The 19,341-nt window shown below is 39.2% G+C and overlaps 1 long non-coding RNA gene across 2 annotated transcripts in view; it reads right to left on the bottom strand.

The window, feature by feature from the left end:
• LOC139076133 (uncharacterized) overlaps positions 1 to 19,341 on the bottom strand; it is a 104,378-nt gene that overhangs the window by 74,317 nt on the left and 10,720 nt on the right. For both annotated transcript variants that reach the window (XR_011527423.1, XR_011527422.1), the window contains exons 2-3: positions 9,677 to 9,778; positions 1,335 to 1,405 (exon numbers count right to left, since the gene is read on the bottom strand). This is a non-coding gene — a long non-coding RNA (uncharacterized lncRNA). The remainder of the gene's footprint in view (positions 1 to 1,334; positions 1,406 to 9,676; positions 9,779 to 19,341) is intronic.

Below are 19,341 nucleotides of genomic sequence, written 5' to 3'. Positions count from 1 at the left end.
TCGATTTGCACAGGAATTTAAAGCAGCTTATAAAAATACACAAGGCACGGAATAATTTCATAAATATTTGAAGAAGTTGGGCATAAGGTTGGGAAAACTATTACGTTCCAGGGTTAAATTAGATCACAGAAATATAGATCTTATAGCCTGGTATTCTTGCTGCATTTGAGCCACAAACTTGGCACTAAACCTCTTGGCCAAACAAAGAGCAATATTCAAGCATTTTGTAAGACTGGCTATTTGCAAAACATGAGTACCATCCAGGAGTTCATGAGAAGAACATTTTGCTGAAATAGACTCAGAAAGATTTTCTGGTATGCAACAGACACCATGCCATGGAGCGGATGACTCTTTGATAGCTCTCAATGAAGGCCGGAAGCTCATCACGAAGACCAGTTTGACCAAAGTATTAAAGATCAAATTATCTCAGCATGATTGTTCATTTTCTCTTGGTCTTGTTTGTGTGTGAGTGTGTGTGCATACATGTGTGTGTGTGTATGATGTGGGGAAATGTTCCAGACTCCTTTGAGAATTTAATGAAACTTATAGACACTGGCCCCAGATTATGTCCGCCCATGCTTTAGCACAGAGGATCCAGGTGTCAAGGAGGTTCTGAAGATCAAGCCAAAATCTCCAGATATCTGTTTTCCCCTAATTATATATCATGAAAAAGGCAGAAATATGCTCACTGTTGCAGACTCTGATTTAAAAAAGAATTCACGTGCAAATAGTCTTTGGCCAGTTATTAACAGAACCATATGCTTTGAAAATTAAGAGCTTCTAAGAAAAATTAAGCAATGAAGCAAGACACTGGCATCTTTGACAGTATGTTAACAGGTTGGACAAGCCATCTCTCATAGTGCACCTAAGTCCACTGCCATTTGTGTCTACACTGTCTGGGTGTCTACCTTGTCTTTGTATTTCATTCACTTTTATATTTTTAAGCAACATAGAAAGGATTGCTGTGACAGTGTATATATCTGCTTGTCAGTATAATTTTGTATCCTAGGAAATTGAATTAACTAGCTAACTAATAGAATAGAATTCAATATAGTTTAACAAAATTTCTCTAGTTGAGCCAAAATTGAAACTCAAATCACAGAAAGATCTATCATAAACAGCGAAGAAAAAAGTACCAGTCTAGGCGGATAAATGTGATAGTCGCCAAGCATCACATTTTTGCAGTTTTGTTTGGCATCATTAAGAGGATTTCAAATTAGTTCACCTGCTGGGACTCATTCACCTAAGCCCACAACACTCACCCACCTGACCCGCCTAAACAAAATTACATGAATCAGAATAACAATGCTCATTGTAACATGATGTAACGTTACCCGTTATTTTCCAGTGGTTTCTTTTCCATTCTCTCTTGTTTTTCCATTTTCTTCCTCATGCTATTCAAAACCTGTATTGGAAGCCAAGAAAGCGGAGGGTGGGGGAGTCATTAGTTACCATGAAAGGGAAGTAAGTCCTCTGCGTGGGGGATACAGGTCTTTGGTGTTCAAGTGGTGGTGCCGAGTTAACGAATTGTAAATGCCTGCTTCTGTTTTAGAGCCCCCCAATGGTACTACTCAGCAGGAGAGAAAAATACTTTTATTTTAAGAACATAATTCCCTTTAGTGTGAATTTCTCTTTGGGTACACTTGCATAAGCACTTGTTTTATATGAGTGGATCTTTTGATATACAGTAGGGGTGTTTCTTGAAAGTTCAATACCCATGAGGCATTGTTAACATGAGTCCTGTTTTCCCAGAGAACTTGACTAGATCTTCAGAAAACTTTTTATTTGTGACTTGCTAGTGTGCTGATCATTGCTTAAGAGAATCAGAAATGATAATTCAATAAATATGTCCTTACAGCTACCGATTTGGGGATATTTTCTGGGCTTGCCCATGTACGAAGCAGCTTGCAGCAAATCATTGCCTGGGATTCAAGGTGTCTTTCCTTATGACTGTTGATTTGGGTGTGTATTTGAACCAAGGTTAGTGTTGTGTTCTCTTGGTATGTTAAAATGTGACTTCACCTCCCTGATCTTCAGTTTGCTTATGGTAAAATGGGATGAAAACAGTGCCTGGGGCATAGAGTTGTGGTAAGGATTAAATGAATTGATACATGTAAAACACATGGAACAGTGCTGCCCACAGACAGCACCCAACAGAGCTGGCAATCATGAGGATCATAGCTTTTCTCTCTTGATTGGCAGATTCATAGATTTCTCTTTGTACCTCAGTTCAGTTCTAGCTGCTCTGAAGGATGGTATCCCATCTTTTTGATGGGTCCCAATTTTGCATACATAGTTTTGCAGAGTTTTTCGTTTTTGTTTTTGTAATCTACCTGTAATTGCAGATGTGATGGATGGTTCCTATGATTCTGATGGCATCCTACCTAAAATGCCCCCAGGATCTCTCTGCTCTTCTGCCTCAAGACTTTTTCCAAAGCCATGAATAGCTCTTATACGCAGGGAAGATGATGCCCACGGCAAATCTCAACCAATGGAAGATAAGAGTCTCTATATAAATGTCCCAACCTCTCCAGTTTTGGGAGGGACCATTCTGAAACTCACGCTGTGTGGTTCTCAGGTGTTCCCCAGTAGGAATGGACCTAGTTGATTACATTCACCAACAGTTCAAGAATGCAGCTTAACTGGCTTTGTTTCCTTCCACCTTCCTGCTTCCTGGAATCATCTCTCAAATAAATTATCCAAGACTTTGTCTCAGGCTCTTTTGTGGAGGAATCCAACTTGAGATTCAGAATATAGCTTACATTTTCACCCAGGTCATCACAACTATACGTTGCAAAATTGGTGAAAATTCATCCAGATATCTTTTGTGTGGTGCAGTAATGAGGAGACAAACTGATAAAAATCTAATTTTATTTATATAGAAAATCCAAAGCCCAGGTACCTTTTCTTAAAATTTTTCATGGATTTCAATATACGGAATGAATTATCAGTAAATAAACACTTAGATATCCTAAAGATGCTTACTTCTTAATCCTATTAATCTTTCCATCAGAGAAAAAAATCCTATTTACAGTGTTAATTATATCCTCACTTGTCTATTTTCTAGGTTTGGGTATTGGGGCAGTTCTTGTCATTTATGACCAATGAGTCATTTAACTTAGAAGCTGAAAATGAATGGAATCTAGAGGGGAAATACAAATTAGAAGAAAAAAAGAAAATAAATTTTCATCCTCCAGTCAGGTTGATTGACCAGTCTGCCCAACCATGACATCTGCTGCTCCCCATTTGGCCAATGGAACTGACCAGTAAAAGAACATATCTCGATTTAGAAGACGACAGCTCAAATCTCAGTTGGCTAAGGCTCCTTTGAAAATTAGTTTGCGTTGTTTTGTAGGCATTTTTACAGTATCCTGTGTCCGTCTTTCTGTCAGTCTATCTTTGACTATTATAAATGCTCTATTTAACTATTTCCTTGGAGGAGCATGCATGAGATTAATAGTTATTTTTCAGAGAGAAAATTAATTAAGACAAGGACACATGCAACCTGATCTTCCCCTTAAGAAAACTTAGCATGCAACAATAATCCCTGAAGGGAGAAATCCTAACCAATACATCTTCCACCATGCAAACTAATAGCTTGTATTTGGGATTCAGCTGGAAGACATGCTGGTTTGGCCCGCACAGTGATGACAATGTTTTTAATTTGAATTACTTGTCATTTAAAGATCAAGGTGTTTTAAACAAGAATGAATATTTTGAGCTTCTGAAACCTCTGAAGCTCTAACAAACCCAGGTCTCTATTCTTACAATGCACACAGAGGCTGGAGCTCAGCATCAGATGTCCTTCAGTCAGAGGTCACCACAGTCCCCTCCGAGGCAGCCACTTTTTGGTCCTTGACTTTGCTTTCTTTGATCCTCATTTGTTTCACTCATTTATGCTACTAGCCTACCCACTATGAGATTTGAATTTGGATCTCAGTTTTTTTTGTTTTTTGTTTTTTTTTAAAGATTTTATTTTTTCCTTTTTCTCCCCAAAGCCCCCCCGGTACATAGTTGTGTATTCTTCGTTGTGGGTTCCTCTAGTTGTGGCATGTGGGACGCTGCCTCAGCGTGGTCTGACAAGCAGTGTCATGTCCGCGCCCAGGATTCGAACCGACGAAACACTGGGCCGCCTGCAGAGGAGCGCGCGAACTTAACCACTCGGCCACGGGGCCAGCCCCTGGATCTCAGTTTTAATATCAGAGAGGACTCCAATTAAAATAACTTCCCTTTTTAAAAGCCAAAACAAATCTAGGATACATGGTACAATTTAAATCAGATAGTTCTAGAGCTTACTGGGGGCTTCACGATTTGGTCCAAACTCCTTTACTGATACAGAAATGGAGGAACAGCACTCCAGCAGTGTAAATAAGGCTTTGGAGATGCTTCAGTTTTTCCCTTGGAGTAGAAAGGTCATAGGCTATGTCTTTCTCCAGGATTTTGGTTATTTAAAAATATTACACTTTTTTAAAGTCAAGGTATTTATAAAATCTAAATTACAAAATTCAGAATGTCTTTCAAACAGCTGAGAAATAAAACCATTATGTTCTGAAGCAGTCTGGGTAGCTCTTATGAGCGTATTGTCAAGAAGATAGATCAAAAAGAAGGTGAGAACACACACAGAGTGAAAAAAGAATGTGTGAATAGAAATCAAATGCTTTAAAAAGGTTGGATGTATTGTTCTCTTCAAAATATTACATTTTGGTCATTATTAACCCTAGTATTTTGTTTTATTTTTCACAGTAGAAATTTCTTCCACTGTAAGATTTAGGCTTTATATAAAAAGATAATATATATTCTAATCTATTTTAGGACCTTCTTAAAGGTCACTCTGAGAACGAGCTGAGAGCTTTAACAGGACATGCACACTAGAGTCCTCATTAGCTACTCAGACAAAAACTCTTAAAATTAAAAGAATTCTGAGTTGGTGTTAGGACGGAGTAAAGGGATCCTTTTCTCTTTCAAAAGTAATCCAAGAAATCAAAACTCCAGTGGATGGTCTACAGCGCCCATTAAAAGTTTCAGGATGTGACATGTGATTGATTGCTGAATTGGCTATGCATGGAGGTGAGTGGAGGGGAAGTTGGTGCCACTCAGAGGTAATATAACTCATATTAAATAACTGTTGTTCTCTAAGAATGCCAAGCCTTTCAAGGTACCAGGCAACTCAAATCTCTTATTTATATATTTGTTTTCTGTGAACTACTGCAAACGCTCCTCTTCCTCCAAAGAAACCCTGGGTCATATGTAACACTTACTAGTTCATATCTACTTTAAATCAGTACTTCACATTATGCACTTTTTATTCTCATAGTCTCACAACTGGTTTCTCTGCTTCCACCTGTCACCCCTTACAGTATATTCTCAACCCAACAGGCACAGTGTCCTGCCAAGAGAAAAGTCATATTGTGTCGCTCCTCTGTTCTAACCCTCTAATAGCTTTTAGCTCACTCAGAACAAAGATCTCAGTCATTATGATGCCCTACAACAATGGTTCTCAAAGTGTGGTCCCTGGACCAACAATACCAGCATTGGGAACTACTTAGACATGCACAGTCTCAGGCCCTGCCCCAGATCTACTGATCAGAAACTCTGGGGGTCTGGAGGTGAGCCCAGCAATATGTGTTTTAACAAGTCTGCCAGGTAATTACTTTGCCCAGCTAAAGCTTGAGCACTACTGTGCTACTGGACTCCAGTGTTTAGATCTCTTTACCCCTGAACTTCATCGACTACTTTCCCTCTCCTTACCCTACCCCAGCTGTTCTGGCCTCCTTGCAGCCATAAGAACTGTTAAGTCCACTCCTACTTCAGGGACTTTGTACTTGCTGTTCCCTCCTGCCTTGATAGCCATGTGGGTGGCTCCCTCACCAACTTCAGGTCTTTTCTCCGATGTCATCCTCACAGTTGAGGCCTCCTCACCTAATAACTAAACTGGCAACCAGGAATCAGAGAATGGACAGATATCAGCAATATAGTTAATCATAGCAAGACACAGTGAAAGGCTCCTACACTGAGATCTCTTATTCCTGGGTCATAAAATCTCTGTTCACTCACTCACTCACTCATTCATTCATGCAACAAATACTTGGGTATCTAAGTGCCAAGCTCTGGGCTACAAGCTTGGGATATAAGACTAGGTCTCTGAGCTTATGGAACTTGTACTGAAGTAAGGGATTAAATATAAGTGACGTATAGTTGCACCACATCCACCTTTCCCATGGGGCAAGACCTGCCTGAACTATCTTTCTATCCACCCTAAAGAAAATCAATTTTTTTTCATCCAGTCCAGGCACAAAATAACACAGGTGTTTGGTGGCCAGGTGGCAATTCACCAAAATAGAAGCCTGGATTGGAATTTCAAAAGTAAGGTTGCTGTTGCTCAGACCTTGTTCCTAAAGTCAGTATTCCAGCAGCCCCCAGAGTAATGGAATTAAAGAAGGATCAGTGAAGTAGTGGTTAGTGAAGTAGATTAGAGAATGTGGGGCTTTTAAATTGACATCCAAGTTTCCCTTTCTGCTTGGCCATTTATGAGCTGTGTAACTTTTCAAAAGGTACATAACCTATCTGAGACTCTGTTTTCTCCTCGATAAAATGGCATTAATCTTTCAGTATTGTGAGATGAACACAGATAAAGAATATAAGCATTTAATTATTCACAATAGACAAGACTGGGAAGCAACCTAGGTGCCCATCAAGGGACAAATGGATAAAGAAGATGTGGTATTTATACGAAATGGAATACTACTGAGCTATAAGAAATGATGAAATCTGGCCATTTGTGACAACATGGATGGACCTCGAGGGTATTATGCTGAGTGAAATAAGTCAGAGGGAGAAAATCAAGTACCATATGATCTCACTCATAAGTAGAAGATAAAAACAACGATAAACACATAGCAATGGAGATTGGATTGGTGGTTACACCAGGGGAAGGGGAGGGGAGGGCAAAAGGGGTGATTAGGCTCCTATGTGAGGTGACAGACTATAATTAGTTTTTGGGTGGTGAACATGATGTAATCTACACATAATTTGAAATATATTACGATGTGCATCTGAAAGCTATATAATGTTATAATCCAATGTTACTGCAATAAAAAAATTAATTAATTAAAAAAAAAGAATATGAGCATTTAGCACAGCAGCTGGTCCACAGGGAACACTTCTTAAGCTTATTAAAGGAAAATGCAAATCCAGATGTGGCATAGCTAAGAATTTGGTGGATCTTTGCTTCTCTTTAATGGCATCATAGGATAAAAGAGAAGGAGCCATGAAAACAACATGAGCCTAAGATCTGAAAATGTGAAACACCTACGCAAATAGACAGGCGGACAACTGTGTTAAGAACAGCAAAGAAAATTACAAACTTCTATTTATTTTTTAGGAGAACATCTAAATTTGATCAGTTACGAGTTTTGGAGGCCAGATTTAAGGCGAATTTCATAAAACACTGCAGAGAAGTGAACATAGTATGAAAGCTTGAGGTTTCATCCTGGTATCGTTAAAATTAGCCCGAATGGCTTTGGAGCCTTTCTCTTTTGCAGCTCGCTTAACCATTTTGCTTATAAAAGACAGCAGTGAATTGAAACTAAACAGTAAACTGTGCTCTCACCATCTGTCTTGAAAGAAGTACGACATTGGAGTGGCTGTCATTCAGATTGTTTGGGAAGGAAAACCACTTATATTTTTCCAGCTTCAGGTTCAGCACTCTGTACAGAACTGGGCCCAACCAATTAAAAATGCCTCCTAAGGTTATTTCCAGGGCTGGAAGTTCAAGAAGAAGGCTTTGAGAGCAAAGTTTAAGCTGTTCGTTCATAATTCAAATTACTTTATTAGACTGGGTTAATTAAAACACTGAAGGTAAGAAACCCTCTTCCATCCTCCCATCTCCTGTTTCTCCTTTAGTTTTCCCTCAACTGATTATTGAAATTTGGATAGGATATTGGGGTCGACTCAAACCATTGGTATTTAACAACCATGGTCTTTGCAAGCCTGATGGCTTTTAAAAATCTACATCTGCAGCCACAATCAGGTTTGAAGCTGTGAAAATAACAGCATGTTTTTTAAAACTCTGGACCTAGACAAACAAATGTCCTTTTTAGAGCAGGGATGTCGTCTGCGTTTTAGAGGCTGAGGAAGGGAATGAATGGAAAGTCCAAGCATCCTCCATCCCCTTTGCTAGGTTCTCCAGCATGCTGTCAAGATGCTGGCCCACTTAGGACTGAACATAAATATCTTTTCTTACAGGTAAAGTATTTGATATACATTTTTCTATTCTGGAAACACGAGCGGTCGCCTTTTTAGGTCAGATATATAGGTCTACATTATGGATGGTACACAGTGCCTGCTTTTATAAACTGATTGCTCTTCTGTCCTTGCTTCCCCTAGAGCAGAGAAGACGTTCCATCGATGCAGGCATCTTTCTGCTGAATGACCTTTGCTCCGCCTTACTCTTGTTATAACTTCACAACATGTCTACAGCGTTGGATTAAACTAGGCTTAGTGTCTATTCGGTAATTCCTTGAGCAGTGGAGTTTTTATTTAAAGCAATACAGAAGAACTCCGCTTTACTGCCAGTACTAGGGGGACGGTTTTATAAAGAGACATAATTTGACTTAGAATATTCCCACTTCTTGTAACAGTGTGCTGTATTTTAATAGAGTTCCCATATATTATGCAAACTACATGTTTTACAGACTTGTCACAGATGGCAGTTGGAAGTGACTATTGGATGATCACTCCATACCACCCTCTTCTTAAAAACGACGAGTTTGATTTGCCTCCCCATGATCCCTAAGTTGAGGCACATAAGCCATACAATTAATAAAAACTTCTAAAGAGGTATGCAGGGGTAGAAAAAATAGAATGTTCTTTCAAGAATGACTAGGAAAAAATGTCTTCCTATGTGGTTCACGAAAGACAGAACTTCATGCCTCCACTAAGAAGTTTTATTTTTTTTAGTATATATTGCGTATTGCGCAGGAGGAAGGTGGGAGGAGGGGGGGCTGTTTATTTCCTACAGAGTTGAACACTTCTCATTAGCAAAATTGTAGGACAAATTTTCCACTCCCAGTTGTCTCTTTTAGGTCCTCCCAGACCAATTTTGGATCATCTCCCAAACTGCATGTTTTCTGGAATCTCTTTTCTGCTTCAGACGCCATTCACATCTCCCGGTGCCAGCAGCTCATGGCCATCTGACCTCTATTGCCTGAAAGCAGAGCCTTCCCTCCATTTTCATTTATTACTCCTGTTTCCAAATCTGGTCATCATTAATATATCCATGGAGTTTAGCTTATTTATTGACTGAGCCACGTTTTGTTGTAGTGAATACAATTTGTCTGAAAGAAATCCGGTAAACCTAGTTCAAGTAGCAATGGAGGTTGTTGATGGGACGCAGCGAAATTTCATAGAAATTGGGACAACAGGAAATACTCTAATGCCAGGGCTTCATGGAAGATGAAACTGGAGAGTGAGCCTAGATCTGAACAGTTCCGGGAGCCTCAACAGTCATAGAGTCCACAGACGTCATTTGAATGCTTTGTCATCATTGTGCTTTGGCCACCTTTTATGTGTCCTTAATTTTTGGCCCTGCACCAACCCATCCAATGTCTCACCATCCCAAATCCAAATTCCTTTTCTTTTCCCCAAATCCAAATCCAAATCTATTGGCCTGACTCACCTTTTCCCTTTATTTCCCAGGTCAGTGGCCAGCCCATGGTTGATCCTTCTTTGAGTTAGGTGTTCACCTCTGCTCCAATCAGATGCAACTGTATTGGGGTGCCTGTGGGGAGAGTTTGGAGGAAGAATCACACACACTTGGAGTATCAGATGCTATGCCCAGTGACAGGTAGTTTCAGAGAGGGGTGTTTTCTCCAAGGTAAAGTAATCACATTTGTCTCCAGGGACCTGTATGGAATAGCTAATGTGATATTTCAGCGAAGCTAGAGCTTTTGGAAGAGGCTAAAGGTGGTTTTCACTTATACTGAGATCATATTGAATAAGCATTTCTTATTTTGCTCAGAGTCTATTTCTGACAACAATTAGAAATTGGAAGAAAATACACATGCTCAGTGTGTATGTGTGTGTGTGCATGCACACATGCTCATGTGCATGCACATGTAGTGGGAACAGGAGAAGAAGCAAAGTTTTAGTGCCAAAAGAGACCTTAGAGATTCTGTGGCCCAACCCATACACTTCACAGATGAAGAAATCCAGGCTCATAAAGTTCATGAGGCTAGCTTAAGGGCATACAGCCATGAAGTGGCAGAAAAGAGACTCAGCTCTCTTGAGTAATCATCCAATGAGTTTTATAACCCAGCTCTATTATAATTTTGTCTCCAGAAAGAAAGTCCTTTACTAATTGAAACAGGCCCAAATGTAAAACATACTTTGTCGTCCATGGTTTGTTTATTACCTTTCAGGTCTTAGCTCAAAGGCCCCGCCCCAAAGGGCTGCCTGACCACTGCCTAAAATCAGTGCCATTCCTAGTCCCCTGCTCATCTTTAATCACATTGTTTGTTTTCTCGTTATTCTCCTCCACTAAAATAAGAGATTCCAGGAAGGTAAAGATTGTTTCTCTTCTTCATGTCTGCATCCTCAGCTCCTGTAATTGTGCCTAGTACATAGTACGCCAGCATAAATAATTAGTCATGCCTACGTGCATTTAATAAATATAAAATATTAAAATAATAAATATTTGAGGGGAACACATAGACTCTTTTTTGATCACATATACTTCCTAATTATTGAGGTCATGCGAAATTTAATATCTCTTTGGTATTAAATTTCTCTAAAGGTCTCTATGTATTTTTATATGTCATGTTACAATTTCAGGCTGAAACAAAACCTGGAATTCATAGCAAAGGGAGCCAGCAACATCTGATTCAGACGTGACTTTACCTGCGTGGGCGTATTCCATATAAACTGTGAGTGTGTTCATGACACAGAGTAACTCAGCTTAGAGATGCTGCACCCCAAATATCCTCTTTGTTTGTGAATGTTCCTGTGACTCTCTGACAGTAAGAACTATTCATTCTTATTTCTGCCTCTTGGCAGCCTACAGATGCTTCCTGTTAGTGCTCCTGGCAGGTTACTGGTGGGGCCTGTTGTTTATTGCCCTATCTATCAAGTCCTATTTATTTTTAAAATAAACTTTAAGTATATTGTAAACTCCCTTCACAAACAGATTTTTCCTCCTCTTTTACACTTGACAAGGCTCTAAAAGGAATAGTAACTCTGTCTCATAAATATTTGAACCTGAACCTTTTAGGAAAGAATTATACTTAAGGTACTCAAGAACAGAAACAGTCTCAGTCTAAAATCTCCCTTCCAACTATTCATTCTTTCTTTCTCTCTGTCTGTCTTTCAATCCCTTCTTTTCTTTATTGCATTATTTCATTCCTACTTCTATAATGCCTTTCTCTCCTTCCAATTATCCCAGCCCAGGACCAATTCTCTAGTCAAAACTGCCATCCATATCTTGCTTAAATACTGCTTATATAATGTAAGTGTCCTTATCAAAAAGGTTAAAGGGCTTCCTGTTTTGTCCTGCATCAGGCAAACCTACTATTCCTTTCATCAGTAAACTTCACTCTTTTCCAACCCAAAGCTGATGAGAAAGTTCATTGACATGGTAGATATAAAAGAGCTTGGAATTTAGAGTCATACTGACTGGGATTCAATTCAAACACTATTACTTATTAGTTTATGGCTTTGAGGAAGTCTCCCAACTTCTCTTATTGTATTTCCACATTGGAAAGGTGAAGACTAACAATACCTATTTGGATAAACATTCTTGGTATTCTCTAAATATTTCCAGCTCTTCTCCTTCTGAGCACATGATAGTATTACATTCCAATAGCACTTTTCAATTTAGACATGGTCATATGACTTGTTTCACTAATGAAATCTGAGTGGAAGCAATGTGTTTCACTTGTGAACAGTTTTTAGAGGCAGTGTGTGATTTGCTATGATCCCTCCCCTCAATAATGCAAGTATAGAAATGTGTTGAGAAGGAGCCACCATCATTCTGAGATCTGGGCTGTCAACAATAAGCAGAGCCTTCTACTTCTACATCATGGATATGTATCATGAGATATTGGGGCTGTTTGTTACTGCAGCAAAACTTATCCTATCCTGACTGATACATTTACTGTGCAAAGTCATTTGGAGGATGAGAGACAGTATATCTAAAGTAGCAACATAATATGCAATCAATAAATAGTAGCTGCTACCATCAGTAGCATTATTATTATCATTGTTACTATTGTTATTCTGTTAGATTTTTTCTATTTTGTATTTTGTTTATTTCCCATTATCATATTGTGCCATAAATATGTATCTGCATTTCTGGCCCTTCAGTAAATTATAAGATCTTTGAAAAGGATAAGATAGTTCACGTGGTCTCATTCAGGCATTCTCAGTTAGATATGGTATCTGCTTCAACTGAATTCTACCATTGTAGCATGAAAGCAGCTATAGAAAATACAGAAACAAATGAGTGTACAGTCATGCCTTGGTATCCGCAGGGAAGATCCACGGATACTCAAGTCCCTTAGTCATTACACTGTTTTTGTGGGTTCAGCACCCATGGGTTCAGCATCTGAGGATTCAACCAACTGCAAATCAGAAACATAGGACATGATCCTCAGTTGGTTGGATCCGTAGATGCAAAACCTGGAGATAGGGAAGGCCAACTGTATTTGTGTTCCAATAAAAATTAATTTATAAAAACAGGAGACAGACCATAGTTTGCCAGCGCCTGATTTAGACCCTATTCTTACTCTCTTCCCTCCTCCTTTTCCATCATTCAGTCCATGCTTGTCTGTTTCTTTTCTGGGTGTGACTGTATTCTCTGCTGACATAGGCAGATTTTTTTCCTCATGACAGATAGAAATAGCCATCGGTAGCCCAAAATCTATGCTATAAAGGAAGTAAATCTCTTTCTCCCTAGCACTCTTCCTTGGGTAACATGCCCACACTTGGACCAATCTCTGCTGACAGGACACAGGAGTTCCTGATTGATCAGGCCTGAGTCATGTAACTCCACTTGTGATCAGAGAATGGTTGAGGCACTGTGATTGATGACCCTTCAGAACCACCAGGGGTAGGGATGGAAGAGAGAGGGATGCTTGGGAGACACAATAGGATGCTCATGATAAGCCTCCTTTCTCCTACATATGCAGAGAGGCAGGAAAGAGCCTAGTTCAGCTGGTCATCCCTAGCAGCTCTTCACTGAGTAGTAATACTCGATACTTTATAGCCAATCTCCCTGGTCATTCTTCAAAGACCTTCTGTGGGGTCTGGAAGCAAAAGTATTGGCTGGAATTTCTGATGTATTGGATGTGAGAAGCAGGAAAGAGAGCAACCAAAGAAGATTCTTGAGTTCCTGTCCTAAGCACTTGGGTGAGTAAAGGTACCCTGCATATAAATGGTTAAAAACCATTTCACAAACTGTATGTGTGAGGAGGACAGCAACGTGGACAATCCCCAAATGGCGTGTAAGTATTTTTCTAATGGTCTGAGAAAGCTCACAAAACTTTACAAAAGGTAATAAACAAAGCAATATGATGGTATATGAGTCAGGACCCTTTGGAAACTGTCCAAATTCCTTTCTGCAATATGGGAACACCTGCAAATTCCTAATATGAAAGGCCATAACAAGGGAAAAAACTTCTTCTTGTTATTTCTGGCCACATAAATTCTGCCTAAAGGGCATTACTGGCTACCACTGTTATGTGTTGGGCACTCAAAAACTGAGTCACTTTGATATACCAGTACTTCCTCTATTTTTAGCTGGCTCAGAAAATTTAATGAAATTATACAAATCCCTGAAATCTAATATTTTTATGTGATAAGATTGTGTAAGAGGAGGGGGTGGAAGAGAAGTTTGGAAAATGTGGTGACAGATGGCAAGTGGGCTCAGGCACACAGCGTTCCTATATATAGGGGAGGGGACAATCTGGTTAATCAAGGAGAGGGGGGAGCATTTTTAAATTTAGATTCAAGTATTTTATATATTCAGCAACATCATTTACTGAAACAGCCTAGCTGGATAGAACTTTTAAATATTTTTTTTAGTTGGGGGTGGGTTGTGTGATACATGTTTTCAACAGTTTTACATATTCTTTCATGACGTCTACATTTAAAAATCAAATGGTAGCTATAGGCTTTGAGTGTGTCTTGTAAGAGAGGGCTGAGAATATCTATTTCTAGAGACAGTTCCTTCCAAGGAAATTTAGTGACATTTTAAAAATTAGGGTCATCACAGCTAATTTAGCAACACTGGAAAATTAAAGTGAATTTTCACAACAAAGAGGACTATGGTTTAGTAGAATGAGCAATGGGAGGGCATTGAGGACACCTGAGATCAAGGCCCAATTCTAGGTAATATAAGGCCAGTGGAAAGTGTTACCTTGCACAAGTCACGTCAGCTGTTTGGGTCTTAATCTTTTTATTTTTAAAACGGGAGTTTGGAATAAAGAATCTTTGGGATATGCTTAGTTTTATATTTCCATTGTTGTAAGCTATCCCTTAACATTCTGTCAATTAGGATGCTTCAGATTGCAAGTAACAAAAAGCCCCACTCAAACTGCCTTAAATTGTAACAGGGAAGGTCTAACATTGGGTGGACTTTAGCGTTGGTTCGATTCAGCAAAGGACGTCTTTCCCACTTGTTCCTCTGCTTTTTTAGCCTCATACTAAAGTTGGCATCTCTTCAGATCTCCAAATGCCTATTACTGATGCCTAGTCAATGACCTGCTTCTTTGTTCAGGTCTGGATGAAAAGGGAAAATCACTTCCTGAAGCTGTTTTAGATGAATGAGGAAGAGTCTTTCCAAGAGATCTCTGCACACCTGTCCTTGAATGCCATTGGCACAAATTGGCTTTTGTGCTCACCTCTGATCATGGCCAGGGGATGGGGCTGCCCTGAGCCACAGGAGAGACTCCTAAAACCAGTGGTTGGCTCAGTAAGGGAGAGTGTGGTTAAATGAATGAAAATCAAGAGAGGGGGATACATGTAACAGAGGCACTCATGAAGTCTACTAATCATTGCTTGGAACACCCAAGGTTCACGTAATCTATGCAGTTAAGAGCTAGGAAAAAAACCCCAAATGAATGACAGAGGTTTTATATGGTTGCTATTATCATATCAAGCACGTAGTAAGCATTCAGTAAAGATGCATACTTTGGTCTAACCTTATATCTGTTAAATACAGAGGAAGTGCCTCTTAGTTGGCAGCTAATTAACAAGCAATTGCAGGTAGTTCTCGGGTTGCCATAGTGACCAGAGGCCTACAGCAGTCAGCTTTTGTTTTAGTGTAGTGGTTTTCAAACTTGGCTGCAAATTGGAACCACCTAGAGAGCTTTGAAAAATACTGTTGCCTGATTCTCACCTCCAGAGATCCTGATTTGTTTGATTTGGGTGGGGACCTGGGTGTTTAGAGTTTTAAAACCTCCCAGGTTATTGTAATTCACAGCCAAGATTGAAGACCTCTGATTTAGATTTAGGGAATTTTAGATTTAGGCAATCTAATATGGGCATGCTCAAGTGCATTCTTCTACCCACTTCAGTCATGTCCAAGGTTTCCCTTGAACTCCTTTTTATAATTCTCTTCTCCTCTACTCTAAAGTAGTATCTGCTAGATTCTCCTCTCTAAGCTGAGATCCCAGAGATACCACATGCTCTCCATTACAGTATGAAAAAATACCTAAATGTGAAGGTGGAAGCCAAGAGTGGGGAAGGCGTACTGTCAATATGGTGTGTTAGGAGATAAGGACAAAAGGGTGGATGAGAGAAAGCAAGAAGTAATGCGAAAAGCCTTTCTCTCTGGCACTGGGATGTGGTTGGAGATACACTTAGGCATTTTCAGACTCAGATTCCCACACAAACACCCATACACATACAGACACATCATCTGAAATTCTTCCCAGCCTCCTCCCTGCTCAGCCCACTGCCAACCACTTGCTTAGAATATTGCTGCAAATTCATAAAACACCTAAAACATGAATAAGTGAGAAATGGCTATGTTTATTCATTCACACACATTTATTCATCTATTCTATAAATATTGATTGAGCACCTACTATGTGCCAGGTACATTGCCAGATGGTGAGTGAACAGTGATGAATAAAACAGGAGCTTATAGCACGTATAAAGGCCCTGGGTCTGGAAAGTATTTGGAGTGTATGAGATGGGGCAATGATTATCTCATGTACCACTTTTGAGTTCTAGTCTCTGTACCTTGTTTGTTGAATGGATACTTGCTGAATGAATGAATACCTGAATGTGTTAGTAAGAGAAGACCAGAGTGACTGGAGCATGGTGAATGTGGGAGCGGGTAGGGAGGAATGGAATGATATTCAAGTTGGACGTGTGGGCAGAAATTGCTTATGCTGGCCCTTGTAGTCTACATTTAAAAAAGAATCAGACATTATATTCTGTGCATTGGAAAACCATTGCTTAATTCCAAACAAGGAATGATAAGGTCAGGGAAAGTCTCTCTGAGACCAGAGGGATAAAAAAAGCCACTTGGGAAAAGAATAGATGGAAGAATGTTCCAGAAAGAGGAAACACTGTGCAAAAGCTTTGAGTCAAGAAGGGCATATATGTTTGAAGAACCGAAAGGCACTATAGTCTAGTGAAGTGAAGTGACAAGGAAATAGACAAATATGTCGCAGAGCAGTAGATGCTGAGCAAATGCAGTTGGCACTAAATCGTATGGGAGTGTAGAGGAGGGGTGTCCAACCTAGACTTGGAAAGCCAAGAAAACCTCCACAGAGAATGATGCACCAGAACCAACTCTAGAAAAGTGGGTTGATTTAAGAGAAGGAAGGGGAAGGGGGATGGCAAGTGGAAATGCAGGGGAGGAGAGCAAGGATGTTGCAAATAGAAAAAGTTGAATCTGCAAGGACGTAGAGAAGTAAGAACGCATCTTAAAATTTAGAGCAAAATCTTAGTTATAGTATAGGAGTCAAATTTAATTTTAAAACTTTATAGAGACTTGTAATATTCTAGGCACCCTGATATGCGTCCTAACAATAATCCATTGAATTCGGTATCAGTGAGGCAACTTACGTAAAGTTACTCACATAGGATCCAACAACAGTAAGTGGTGGTGTTGAAATAAGGACCCAAGAAGTCTGACTCCAGAGTCCATTCTCTTAGCTCTTCTATTTTACTGCCTCACTGACTAAGTCAAAAAATAAAGAAATAAAAGGAGGAAGGCCCAAGGAGATATGGATTAAAATATATATTTCTATTTTTCTATATTTTTTCTATTTCTTGAAATTATCTCTTTCCCATAATTAAAATTCAAACCAGATAAAAGAGAATAGATTATCAACTACAGTAGTAATAAGACAAAGACCAGAAAAGAAATTTACTTGAAGGCAAATCAGATACAAACCTGGGAAGTCAAGAAAAGTTAATGGGATTGAAGGCCACACCAGGCAAAGGGGATTTATGTTTTTTCTGTTGTAGTTAACCACTGGTGTCATGTAGGATTCTATAGAAGAAGAAAAATGTTCCTTTTTTTGATTTTCTGTCTTACACAGTAGGAAATTTATTACCATAAATGTAAGATCAACCACAATTTACAAGCAACAAATGGATGTGGAATATTTAGAGAAACGAAAGTAGTTTAGATTGGTTAAGTAAATTAAGGTCACCATCAGAGGAATAGTTACTGACATTGGAAAACGTAGTCTTTTCAGAGGAAAAAAAAGCAAATCATAAAATATATTCTACATTAAGTATAAGTTTTAAAAAAGCAACTAAACCAAATAGGTATATTTGGACAAGTGTCCGCACACTTAAATGTGAGTACTGATAATCTTTGTGATAGACTATAGATGACTTTTAAATTTTTCTGTTTAGATGTTGACTTTTCTACCTTTCAAAAAATATGAATCTTACTTTATAAATAGAAAAAATTATAAAAATATCAAAATCCTTTAGTCACAAAAGAACATATGAAAACATTACTAGCTTTAGTGAACGTTGTGAGTATGTCTTTAATATTTATTCCTTCTCACTCACTACTGTCCTAATTTTCCTTTACTTTTCACAAGTCTCTCACTTGGTTCATTTCTTTTGGGGGAAGCTGATTTCTTTCTTGATCTGGGTGTGGGGCATGTGGTGAAGCTCTAAGCCTAAAAATGTACTCTTTTCCCCTGGCCAAGGTAAAGTGGTTCAAGGAGGGGCAGGTGACCCATGTCAAGCTAATGAGAAGTGGTTTGCTGGTGGAGGATAGGAAAGAATCTTCCTTGCTCACTGGGAGGGTTTCTCAAAACAATCCTTTCTCTTGCTATTACGTGAATGAGGAAGCACATAGCCCGGATAGCTGTGGGCAGCCATGTTTCATACATGGTGGGGAGCCTGCCTTACAGTGAATCAATGCCTTGAAAGGCAGGGAGAGAGTTGGAAATGAGCTAGGTCCTTGAAGGCTTAGTGGAGTTGCTGAATCCAACCCACCTAGAGATAAGCCCTGCCTGTGGACTGTCGACATTTAGGAAACCACACACCCTCTTTACTATTTGTTCCACTTTGAATTTTTTTTGTTTTGTTTTGTTTTGTTGTTTTTTTCCTGTTAATTGTAACCAAGCACATTTTACCTCCTTCATTCTGTGTTATCCTTGTCCTGGAAAGTTGCTATCAAGTAATTTAAAATCTTCTAATTTACTGAAAATTATTCGATGTCACAGGTTTTGTTTTCCTTGATTTAGCTGGTATATTCTAGAACCGTGCTGTCCAACACAGTACCAACTAACCATATGTGGCTATTTAAATTTAAATTAGTTAAAATTGAATAAAATTACAAATTCATTTCCTTGGCAGTACTAACCACATTTCAAATACTTAATGGCCACAGGTGGATAGTGGCTACCATCTTGGCCAGCACAGATACAGAACATTTTCTGCATCAGAGAAAGTTCTACTAGATAGTGCTGAGAGAGAGAGAGAGAACATTAGATGAGGAGACATGCATTTTATGTCACCCTTGCCAGGGAACGCCTTATATTCCTTGGGTAGGCCTCTTTCCCTTTCTTAGGGCTTTTCATTTCCTCTAGAACAGAGAGGCTGGACCAGGAGACTCTGGAAGGGAGGAGTCCTTTCTACGTTCAATATAACGAAATTCTAGGTGCTTCTTTTGATTTTTAACATTTGTAGACTTTTCTTTATTCTTTAGGGCTCAACTGTGAGCTCTCCATTGGATCATATTTGGATATCAAATATTGAGAACCAAGGCTGAAGATCTCAGAGAGTTTCATTTTTTTTCTTCTAACAAAAAAATCCAACACAGATTTAGTGGCAGGTAGGTATGGGTTTAAACAATGTATGGGC

The sequence above is a fragment of the Equus przewalskii genome, chromosome 15 (genome assembly GCF_037783145.1).
Source record: "Equus przewalskii isolate Varuska chromosome 15, EquPr2, whole genome shotgun sequence".
NCBI classification, from domain to species: domain Eukaryota; kingdom Metazoa; phylum Chordata; class Mammalia; order Perissodactyla; family Equidae; genus Equus; species Equus przewalskii.
This window is presented reverse-complemented; position numbering and strand designations above follow the sequence as displayed.